General features: G+C 41.8%; 1 protein-coding gene across 2 annotated transcripts in view; it reads left to right on the top strand.

Annotated features, from left to right (window-relative positions):
- The window catches only part of TMEM178B (transmembrane protein 178B), a 346,918-nt gene that overhangs the window by 281,263 nt on the left and 53,100 nt on the right, over positions 1–12,555 (top strand). The gene's annotated exons all lie outside the window — the stretch shown is intronic.

Genomic DNA, 12,555 nt, shown 5'->3' on the forward strand with positions numbered 1-12,555 from the left:
GTTCAAATCCTCCCTCAACCATAGAAACTCATTGGGGGAAGGGGGTAGAATTGGTTAAACCACCCCTTAAACATCTCAAATATCTCAGAATTGACAACACATGAGGCACTCAAAGAGGAATTCAACAAATTTATGGGGGGAAAGGCTATAGATGAGTGATTCTCAACCTTGAATAACACTTGGACTGCAACTTCCAGGAAACCCCAGCCAGCATGTCGTCGTTTAGTCATTTAGTCATGTCCGACTCTTCGTGACCCCATGGACCAGAGCACACCAGGCCCTCCTATCTTCCACTGCCTCCTGAAGTTGTGTCAAATTCATTTTGGTTGCTTTGATGACAGTGTCCAACAATCTCATCCTCTGTCGTCCCCTTCTCCTCTTGCCCTCACACTTTCCTAATATCAAGGTCTTTTCCAAGGAGTCTTCTCTTCTCATGAGATGGTCAAAGTATTGGAGCCTCAGCTTCAGGATCTGTCCTTCCAGTGAGCACTCAGGGTTGATTTCCTTTAGAATTGATAGGTTTGTTCTCCTTGCAGTCCAGGGGACTCTCAAGAGCCTCCTCTCCAGCACCACAATTCAAAAGCATCAATTCTTTGGCGGTCAGCCTTCTTTATGGTCCAGCTCTCACTTCCACACATCACTACAGGGAAAACCATAGCTTTGACTATACAGTCTTTTGTTGGCAAGGTGATGTCTCTGCGTTTTAAGATGCTGTCAAGGTTTGTCGTCACTTTCCTCCCAAGAAGCACGCATCTTTTAATTTCGTGGCTGCAGTCTTCATCTGCAGTGATCATGGAGCCCAAGAAAGTAAAATCTGTCACTGTCTCCCTATCTTCCCCTTCTATTTCCCAGGAGGTGATGAGACCCGTGGCCATGATCTTCATTTTTTTGATGTTGAGCTTCAGACCATTTTTGGCGCTCTCCTCTTTCACCCTCATTAAGTGGTGCTTTAATTCCTCCTCACTTTCTACCATCAGAGTGGTATCATCTGCATATCGGAGGCTGTTGATATTTCTTCCGGCAATCTTGATTCCGGCTTGGGATTCCTCCAGTCCAGTCTTTTGCATGATGTATTCTGCATATAAGTTGAATAAGCAGGGGGACAATATACAGCCTTGTCGTACTCCTTTCCCAGCCAGCACAGATGGTGGCAAAGGCTACTGGGCATTGCAGTCCAAGAACACCTGGGTTACCAAAGGGTTATCTATATCCACTGGTATGGATAGCTATTAACCATGTTGACCTTCTATTATCTCCAGCACCAGAGACACTATGCTTCTCTGTATATGTTGCTGTAGGACACAAGGAGAATGGTGGTGCTGCACTCATTTCCTGACTGTGGACTCCCCACAGACATTTGTGTGGGCACTGTGGGAAGGGAATGATACATCTGTTCAGCTTTTGATCTCATTCAGCGAAGCCCTTCTTACATGCTCCTGTTCAAGGAAGGGAAGGTCTTTCATTGCCCTTCCATCTGCCCACGTACAGTGGATAATGCTGAACATGGAATGAGTGGCGCAACTGTTATCCATCATAATTTTTTGTCAGAAGTGAGTGCTAACAGATCCATTTGAAAACTGACTTCAGTTTGCTCTGGAACCACATATGACCATCCTGCTTCGATCTGCATACAGATTAGTCCAAATCATGCTGATCTAGTTAGTAATTCAGGATGTGTCCGAATCCCACTACACATCCTGAGTAATGAATAAGGATTGCATTCAGCATGTGTGAAAGTGTGCTTTACAAGTCCTGTTTGTCTGTATTGTTAGGTTGATGATGTAGCAAAATTATTGGTTATTTTCTTTAGAGAGAGAGACAGACAGAGACAAGAGAGTTTTGCACTACATGATAAATATCCATTTGATACCACTTTAACTGTTATGACTTTATCCTAAAGAAGCCTGTAATTTGCAGTTGGGTCAAATATTTAGAATGGTCTCCTACTGGGCTCTAGCACTCTCATGGAAAGGAGCGCATGACAGCTCTCCCGCAAAGAATTCCAAGTACCCCAACAAACCTATTTTACAGACCTGTAAAACAAGAACAAAAACTCTTGAAGTGAGTATGGACTAGTCAGGGAAATAGGCAGAGGATGCCTGGGGGTATGAAAATGATATAGGTGCACATCTCTGTTCCCTACAATACCTGTCAATTTGTGAACACAGTACATGCTACAATTGCTGGTTTGCAAGTTCTTGGAGTTAAGATTATTTTAGGGTTGAATTAGATGATACAAGTAGCACATCATGAAAAGCTATGTGTCCTTATTTGATGAAGGTCTCCACCTGTCATGGCACCTGCTTTCCCTCACTGCTGTATCTCACACTCCCGCAACTTTTGTTCTATAATTGGTTGATGGAAGGAGAACATTGGCTTAATTTTCAAGCCTGGTTGTCAAAGCCCCTATCTCTGAGGAAGTGATACTGTGAGAGGAAAAATAGGCTAGTAGTAGGGAATTCACATTTTCTTTCGTGTCTCTTTTGACCCTTTGTCCCGGGACAGTGATGGATGAGAAAACCCTATCTCTCCTGATAGTGTCTACACAGCCACAGCAAAGCTGTTCGAAAAACACAACTTGTGTGAATGCTTCCTCCATTTATATCATCAGTCCTTGCCAGTTCTCATCCTAGTGACGCAGCATTTATTCAGACCTTTCGGCAGCTGAGGACTTTCTTTCCAATCCTGCATTTTCTAGAGCTTGTTCAGTTGTTACAAAATGAGACGTTCTTTCCCCATCCTACCCTATTTTCATTATGTGCAAGATGTGTGCCGGGATTTTAAGAAGATGCTCCTTTAATTGTGGTTTAGCTGCCTGGATATCTCAGTGGCTGTAGAGCCACAGATAGGGAATTCATTTTCCCCTGGGCATCCCAGAAAAGCCAGACTGTGTGACCGTGGGCAAGTTGCGCCAGTATAAGGGAATGGTAAACTACCTGGAAAACCCTGAAAAGAATAGACTTGACAGCACATGATTATTAATGGTGGTTTGTTTAGATTGCTGGGGCTTCCTTGTTTCCTTCCCCTATAGCAGCTTTGGCAGTCAGCCCAGTGTTTACCAAGTTGCAATTTTCAATTCCCTCCTCTTTCAGCAGGCCCGCATTTGGGATGATCAAACTGCGTGATCACAAAAGGTTTGCACCATGCTGTAAGTCTGAAGGCTTATTAACAAGGAAATGATTGGGTTTTAGAGATGGGGAGTGGCGGAGGGCAAAGGCAAATCCATTTGCCAGGCACCTGCTTGCAATGCTTGCATTTTCTTGACACATAAATTCAGGGAAAAGCATCTATTTACATAGCAATACTATGAGTCAGGGGGAAAAGACCAGTGAGTAAAGGCAAGGCCCTCTTTCTCCCTTATCTTCTTGTAATCAGTCATTCAGAAAAAGGAGATGGAATCCTTGAACCGGGAAGGAGAAAGTGATGTCATTCATTAACTCTTCCTCCTCCTCTTCTTCCTCCTCCTCTTCTTCTGCTACTGCTTCGTGTGGGGGCGTAATAATAATAACTCTTTTTTACAGCCTTGGGCAATTAAGGGAACGACTGACAAGAGAGCTATAATGGGCAAAAACCTCTTCAGATATCAAAGGGAGGAACAAGATGAAGGGCCTCGAGGCTAAGGAACTTGTAACCTGCCAGAAGGAACAGGAGGCCAGACTTGCACAGAGGAAGTAGGAACTGATGTGTAATTATTCTGGAGCACTGCATGACTGAGGTGTCTTAACTCCCTTCTCTCTCCCCACCAACTCCTGGCCCTCAATTATATACGAGTGGCTGCCGAAAAGTTTGTATCCACGGTGTCTAATCTTTTGGGGAAGTGTGCCAAAAGTATGACAGAGCATGGGAAAGTTTGGAGCAGGGTGGAATTGCGCTATAACTCCCAGAAGGGAGACCAGAGTCAGGGGCTTGGCAGGTGAAGGGGGAGGGGGTGGGAGGGGGACACAGCTTGAAACATTAGGTTTAAACAACATTTAGTTAAATGTCTGAAACTGGGAAATTAGCTCATTGGTGAAAACCTTTAACTTTTTTAATTGGCATTATTAATGGTTCAATGTAAACATTAGTTTAGTGGATTCTCTGCAGAGGGTACATTTTATTTATTTATTTATTTATTTATTTATTTATTTATTTATTTATTTATTTATTTATTTATTTATTTGATTTATATCCCGCCCATCTGGTATATCATACCACTCATATTATTCTCCTGTCCACAAAGGGCAAAATGTCTATACCTTACTTTAGAAAATAAGTTTATAATACTCTAAACTAGACCTGTCAGATAACTTCAGTTGAAAGAATCAACAGTTTATAATATTTTCTCCTGGCATCTGGGATGAAAACTCCGTCAGAAACTCCAAGGTTGGAAAACCAGTGCTTTATTATGAACCCATTTGCCACTCCCAGTATACTCATTTCGGCCATGTAGGACCTTTTACTTGAAGGTATCCGCTTTGTTGAAGATACTTCAGAGAGCTATTGGCCTCTCAAATCTCAAATAACTACTGAGGAGGTCATAGTGATCCCATTTTTCCTGCACCCAAATCAAGTCAACTGCACTGCCTCACAAAGGAAAGGGAAATACTGGATTTAATCTTCTGTGGCTAAGGCTTTAAAATTTATATTATTAGAGCAAGTCAACAACCCAGTGGCTTCTGTACAAGATGAAACTGGGATGATTTATGTTGTCCCTTCCTTAAACGTCTCTCTTCACAAGAAAGACTCAACCTATGTTGGTGCAATGAGAGGTTATTTTTCGTTTGCAGCCAAGTGTGGGCAAAGAACTGGAATCAGAATGTAGCACTTTAGCTGGCTGTCTCTGCCAGGCATTTTTTTAAAATATTGGGATGGTGCAGTTTATTTGGGTGCACTGAAGGTGGGGTCGCTATGACCTCAATAGCTGCCTGGGATCACATAGGCTAGCAGCTTTCTGAAACACCTTTTAATGTCTCTTCTTACAGTGTATGCTTAAAAAGTGTATGGGAGTGGCTATCTGGTTTTTTTAAGAGTGATGGTTCCTCCTGACTCTATGCCCTTGATAGTCTCAGGCTATATGTCCAAAAGCCCAGAGAAATACCATAGAATTTGCCTTCTCAGTTAAGGCTTCTGGGTATTATAGTCCAGGTGCATTTACAGAGCAACACTACCTAGTATAAATCTAGCATTTAAAGGGAACGATAGACCCTTTTTCCTTTGGAGATGGATGATGTAGACTAACATGGTTTTCTACAGAGAAGTCCGCAACTAATATTTTCAACAAATAACACTTCTCTTTAGGAGGAGGATTTCTATGACATGTCACACTTTCTCTGCTACCTATACTTGAACCCACAAGCAAGTTTATACATGTTTATGAATCATCTGGCCTTTCTTACCAGATTACTCCCAGACATGTCCAAACCTCCTCATAAGTTCAAACACAGGCTGCAGAAAAAATATGCCATGTCATAGAAATCCTCCCCCTACTCTTCTTAGTGCTACATTAAAAAATATTATTCTAGCACCAGTCTTTTTTAAAAAAAGCAATGGATTTAACATCAATGTCTTAACTTCCAAGCTCTGGGCTTGGTAAATCTTACAACTGAGGTGGACATCCAACAGCCCATGATTCACATGCAGCCCCCCCTGCCTTTTTTTTGGGGGGGGGCAGCCCTTCCAAGATGCTTTTTTTCTAAAACTGCAATTTTATAAAACTGCAAAGGTCCGGAAGGAAAAAAATGAGAAACCTGGCCTACTTGGCGGTGACCCCTCGCCTCTCCCCTGTGATCTGCCTGGCTCCCTCACTGGGAGTTTTTAAGCGTAAACTGAAGACCTGCCTCTTTTACTTAATTTCTTCCCCTGGTTTTTCCATCTTGGATTATGTTTGCTTGTTTTAGTCTTTTTATTGATGTATTTAATTTTATTGCTTTTTTTGGACTGTAAACCGCTCAGAGTAGATTTGTCTAGATGGGCGGTATAAAAGCCAAATAAATAAATAAATTTTTAGAAAATAGCTCCCAAAAATCAGTAGAGCAACTTTCCAAAGGCACTTGTGGCTCTGCAGCATTTTTTTTTTTTTGACTGCTCCTAATTTTATTAAAGGTTACTGAAACCCAACCAGGTTAATAAAAGATTTGTTTTATGTTAAAAACATGCAAAATTGGTCTTCACGACCTTAATCCGTGGCATAGGTCTCTGACTGTGGAGTCAGAGGTCTGGAGTTCTATTCCCCACTGGGCATCTTTGAGAGGGGTTGGACTTGATGATCCATAGGGTCCCTTCCAGCTCTGCAATTCAAAGATTAACAACAACAGCAGCAGCAGCAACAATTATTGTTGTTGTTTTCAGATGTTCTCTTCTTACAGCTCCACTTTTGATGGTTCCTTCCATCTTCAACTGCGGTTCTCAGACCGTATGCACCTTGCTAGTATGTTGTGTGGACAAATCGCAGAGCAGTAAGTTGGGGCTTGGGCTCAGCTTCCAAACCAACTTTAAAATTAGTTATAGTCTCATGATGATGTTATGGAGGGGGAGGAGATTTCTAAAACATTAACGATTACAGTTTAGAAGTGCAAATTTGTTTTGAAAAACCGTTCTTTTGGGTGCAAATCAGAAACAGCAACCCTGTGATCTGTTAAAAATGTGAACTTGTCATTCTTGAAGATACAGTGGGGTCTTGACTTGAGAACTTAATCAGTATTGGAAGGCGGTTCTCAAGTCAAAAAGTCTGTAAGTCAAGTCTCCATTGACCTACAGTGCATTGAAAACCGATTAATCCCGTAACAGGCCGTTTTTGTTCCATTTTGTTTTTTTTCTGGTCTGTAAATCAAATCTCAGTCTGCAAGTCAAACCTAAATTTTGCGACCAGAGAAGTCTGTAACTCAAAAAGTCTGTAAGTCAAGTTGTCTGTAAGTCAAGGGTCCACTGTAGACTGGAAGGCGGTATGGCCAGGGTAGGAAAACACACGGTGCAGTCTCATGATCTGGTACAGATAACGTCACACGGCAGCGGATGACATCACATAACAGTTCTCGGTCTCTTGCAAAGTTTTGTTGTGCTCTACTGTATCACAGGAGCTACTGCTGTTCAGTTGTTCCCTGGAGGGAGCAGCCTAGGCACAGTGCCGTGGTTCCATTTTAATTAAGAGCTCTCCGGTGAACCCAGAGGTAAAGGCCACAGTGTGTATTGCTGTCATCTTGCAGCATTCAATCTGACCTACATTCTAATCAGTGACCTAGAGTGGAAGGCGCCAGAGCCCATTACTGATTTCCCTGAGGCACTAAGGGCCATTCCCCTTTATCTGTTTTCTGAAATGGCAGCCACGGGTTGGTCTGTTGCTAGTTAATATACTGCTTTGGTGGATGGATGGAAGGAAGGATATATCCCTTTCTTGTTCCATAGTAGTAATGCTGAAAATGAGGAAGGGATGGTGGTCGACATTTTAAAAGTAAAATAGAAAGGAAATGAGTATTAATAATTGGATTTGCCCCAGGGAATTTTTCATTGCAGAGGGGAATCTATTGTGTGATGGAATCAGAGCGAACACAGACGTACAGCTGGTCTTTTGTTAACCCTGTGTCATTTTCGTGGGTGAGATTTACTTTCACTGTTTGAAACAAAAAAACAACAGGGAATTCTAAAGCATAATGCCAGGACAATAAGAGAAGAAACAACACCCTTTCAAAATTGCCAAGAAAACTTTCCATTTTGCCTTCCTTTTCTAGCCATATTTGAAGAGATGTTTTTATAGGTAGATAACTGTTTCAGATAAAGAAGCAGTAGGCAGATCAGATGTTCAGTCAAACAGGGGGGAGGTCACCAGGCATGGCAGACACACAAGATGGAGGAAGCCTTAGGCTGGATTTCAGAAGCAGGCCTTACCATATCTTTCCTCCTGAGTCTCTTCTAAAATGGAGCTTGTGCTGAAACCTCAGCTCCTAAAGTCCCCTTGAATTTTTATCATGCTCTTAGTTTATGGATGACAGTACTCATCAGTATAATGGTATAATGTTGGAAAACATGGGCCTGTGAATCAGATTGTAATGTGACTTTGAGAATTGTAGTGAACACAAGAGGGTATCCTGGAGACCAGTGGTCCCCAACCTTGGGCCTCCAGATGTTCTTGGACTACAACTCCCAGAAGCCTTTACCACCACCTCTGCTGGCCAGGATTTCTGGGAGTTGAAGTTCAAGAACATCTAGAGGCCCAAGGTTGGAGACCACTGCTGTAGACCATCTTGACTGCTGCCATTGGTGTAGTCAACATTCAGGTTGCTCCTTGCTGTGTAAAGCTTGGCATCTTTTGCCCAGCTGGCAACGTGGGCACAATATTATACAGTGATATTGGGCCATTTCCTGGCTTTTTGAATCATGAGTACAGAATCACAGTATTTCACATTCATAAACTGGAGGTTTTTTGAAGAATTGAATAGAGATGCAAAGGGCCACTCTACCCCACGATTCTAAAAATTAAGTAATGTCTGCATCCTTCTCTCTTTTTTCCCATGTTGATTTTAGTAGACTTCTAATTTCTTTTCTCTCCTTTTCTTTTTAAGTAAAAGATTCAATCATTCACAGAACAAAAAGCAAATGGAGCCACATTTCATATTGCCATATATTTCCTTTCATTTTTAAATGGTATCGATTTAAATGTAGATTTCTCTCATGTAGAGCTTGGAAGGAAAGGCTTTCAATTTAAATGTTAATAGAAGAGTAAACTTAAAAATAATAAAAAAAATATTAAAAATTCTCAGTATGAAAGATCTCTTTCTTGCTGAAGTTAATATCTTTCTGAAGTGCTTCTGCTTTCCTCATACTTCCACTGATGACGTGTCCTATGCTAAATGATCTTAAAATAAAATAAAATAAGACTATACCTTTGGAAATGCTTACATTAAAGTGTTTAATGCAGTTATAATGCAGCTTTGAGTAAAGGCCTGAGGTGCTGGAAACTTAGAGATCTCATACATCTATCTAGCTGGTTCCTTAATGGCCCATTCATCAAAATAATTATTCTGAGAGATTTTAAGTCAGATGTTATAATGTTCTGGTAGGAGGAAGGCTAGATAGAGAATATGGGCCTTCAAAATATTCTGTCAATTAAATGCTAACAGAGACATTTGAGTGGTTGTCAATTTAGATCAGGTTTCGCCAAAATATAGAGTAAGATCTACTGGCAATTGTTGAATAATTTTTTGGTCGATTGAGAAATATTTATGGCTATTGTTTGTTTCATAATAAGAAGACACGCCTGAATTAGGTGATGTAGCAGAGAGCTGTATTAATCTGTTGTAACAATTTATATCAGCAATAGTAACCTAACACTTGTAAGACTAACTAGTTTTTTTCCCTTACATTTTCATATTTTTTTTGTCCTTCTTTGACTCTGTGGATCCCTGTTTCGACCCTGCATTGTGCATACACAGTATTGGTACAGTGGTGCCTCGCTTAACGAGCGCACCGTATAACAATGAATTCGCATAGCGATCCGTTTTTTGGGATCGCTAATGCGAAGGCATACCGACGGTCGCAGTGGGCAAAACTTGGCAGTAGAAGCATTACATTGTTTTACTTCTGTGCCTGTTTTAATCTAACAATCTGTTTAATAGTGCTTTAATATTACAAGATAATGGCTGAAGTCTGGAAAGAAAATGTAACTAGAGGAGCCTCACTAAATCAGTGTTGATTTGGGGAGACAACTTCTCCATATGTTAGATGGATTCAGTGGGTCTGCTCCAGTTGTAACTTACTGTATTTGTCGGCGTATAAGACGACTGGGCATATAAGACGACCCCAACATTTCCACTCAAAATATAAAGTTTGCTTTAAAATCATATAATGACTTGGGTCTCAGTATTGGGAGAAAAGCAGTATGGGGGGGGATTAAGTACTGTGGGAGAAAAGATGGAAAGATGGATAGTACATTTCCTACCCCACCCCTCAGTTCAAGTTCCCATTTGAAACACACCATTTGGGTGGTAAGCACATGACCCAGTTTGGGCAGAATGCTCCACCCCTGTATCTCTATGGGATGGTGCTCCATCTGTCTTCATCTGGAGACAAGTGTTGCTGACTAGACTGCATTGGGACTGGGATTTCTGGAATTAAGAAGAGACCCAGCAGATTTTCTCCAGTTCTGCAATAAAACTTTAGCAGAGGCTGACCTCCTTCTTCCTAAATATCCGCAAGAGGGCTGATTCAGCACACTCCAGTGTAGTACCTATACGCAGTTCCCATTGAAAGGATGGCTCAAAATAGACTTCTCTTTTATGCTGACATTTCTATGCAGCTTCTTCTGAGAGGAGAGAAATGCCGAGAGTCATGGAACTCTAGGACTGGCGCTCCTAGAAAGGAGGGAAAAATGAAAGCTGTGCTGGCTGAGGCATTCTAGGATGGTTAGTCGAAATCAGTCAGTCAGTCCAAACTCTGGGAAGGCCAGCCAGATACGTAATATCAGAGGGAGTGATCAATTCAGACCAGTGGTTCTTAACCTTGGGTTACTCAGGTGTTTTTGAACTACAACTCCCAGAAATCCCAGCCAGCACAGCTGGTGGTGAAGGCTTCTGGGAGCTGCAGTCCAAAAACACCTGAGTAACCCAAGGTTAAGAACCACAGATTTAGACAACCTTTTAAAAAATTTTATGTCACACTTCTGCTATTCGTGATTGGTGTGCTTGGCTGCGGTTATCTGAGGAATGGATGATGATGACGACGACAACAACAACAACAACAACAACAACAGTTACAAAAAATGGCAATATTAGGAACAGCATACATATTGCACTGATATTTAACTTAGGTTTTTGGTTAAAATTTGTATTACTTATATCAGTGTTCCCCAACCTTTTTGGGACTGCAAACTGGCTGAGTCTCTGAGGAAGGCGTGGCACTCCCCCCGTGCGCTTGCACGGGTGCGGGTGCTCTCAGGCGCATGCGCGCGCTGTCTCAGGCACATGTGCGAAGCAGTGGGGGAATGCGGCCTGCCCGCTAGCACCAGCGTGAGCACTCCCCCACCCCTTCATGCATGCATAGGAGCACCTGCGCATGCCTCACCCCTTCACGCGGGCACGTGGGCGCTTGGCCGCATGCGTGAACAGGTGGGGGAGCACTCATGCTGCCACTGGCATGTGTGTGCATGCGCAAAGCAGTTGTGGGGAGGGGAGTGCATGCGGGGGGGTGGGAGGTCTGTCTCCATGGCCCTGTCTGGCTCAGGCCATGGACCGGCACTGGGCCACGGACCAGGGGTTGATGACCTCTGTGTTATATGATACCAGTCAATGTGTTTTAATAATTTTGATTGACTGTGCCTCGTGTTTTTGAGAAGAAGAAGAAGAAGAAGAAGAACAACAACAACAACAACAAAAACAACAGGAGCAACAACAACGCATGCGCAGGCACACACACATACATACTATGCTGGTATTTAGCAGATACTTAGATTTTTTGTTAAACTTGTATGTGTTATATAATAACAGTCAATACTTTTATAATTTTGATTGACTGTGCCTGGTGGGTTGTTTTTATTATTATTATTATTATTATTATTATTATTATTATTATTATTATTATTATTATTATTATTATTATTATTATTAAACTCCAGGCACAGTCAAAATTATAAAAAAAATTGACTGGTATTATATCACAGATACAAGTTTTAATATGCTGTTCCTAATATTGCCATTTTTTGTGATGGTGTGATTTCTGAGATCTGCAACTGTTTACAGTACTGTGTGAAATTTCTTGATATGGTCTCAAAGCCCCAATGACTATGGGAACCACCAAAGTGTGTTTCATCCAGAGGCAAGATGTTTCGATTGTCAGATCTCTGTACTTTGTTATTTCTCCAGGTCTTTATTGTCATCCCCTGGAATTGCAATGTCAATGTTCCGGACATTTCTTTGTTCTATTACTACTATGTCTGGTGTGTCTGTTGTTGCTGCTGCTTGTTGTTGTTGTTGTTGTTGTTCCACCATCAAGTAAATTCTGACTGATGCTGACTCCTTTAGGGCTATTTAGGTACAAAATATTCAGAAGTTGTTTATGATTCCTTTCTGGGACTATAATCATTTGCCCAAGGCTACAGAGGGAGACCTTTCGCTATGGAATGATACTCCCAGCCTCTACCGAACTCACTGGGCTTTCCCAGCCAGCTAAGAAATGAATGGTTCCAAATATCTTCAGATTTCTTCTCTCCTGCATCCATTCCTGCATTTGCAAATGATAAAAAAAGGCTTCATCAAATTTTGAGATGTGGGAAATTTAAAAGGAGACCAGGAATAAAATGTTAACAGTAGATGCTAACCAGCTAACACAGTGTGGACTGTGATCAGTATAGATCTGCTACCATGCAAGGTAAAGATCGAGGGTGAAGTGCAGCCCATAAGCTGTGTATGCCCTCCTCTAAGCCCAGATGCCTTTCAGTCCTAGCACCCGACTTTTCCTAGTTTGTTCTTAATTAAACTTTTTAAACTTTAACTCTTGTGCTCTCCAGGCACTGTGTGTGGCTGTTTCTCTGTATTTTAGGGTCCACTAGCATCCACCCAGGCCCTCCCCTGGAGTTTTTCCAGAAAAAGA

This window comes from Pogona vitticeps, chromosome 5 (assembly GCF_051106095.1).
Source record: "Pogona vitticeps strain Pit_001003342236 chromosome 5, PviZW2.1, whole genome shotgun sequence".
NCBI lineage: Eukaryota > Metazoa > Chordata > Lepidosauria > Squamata > Agamidae > Pogona > Pogona vitticeps.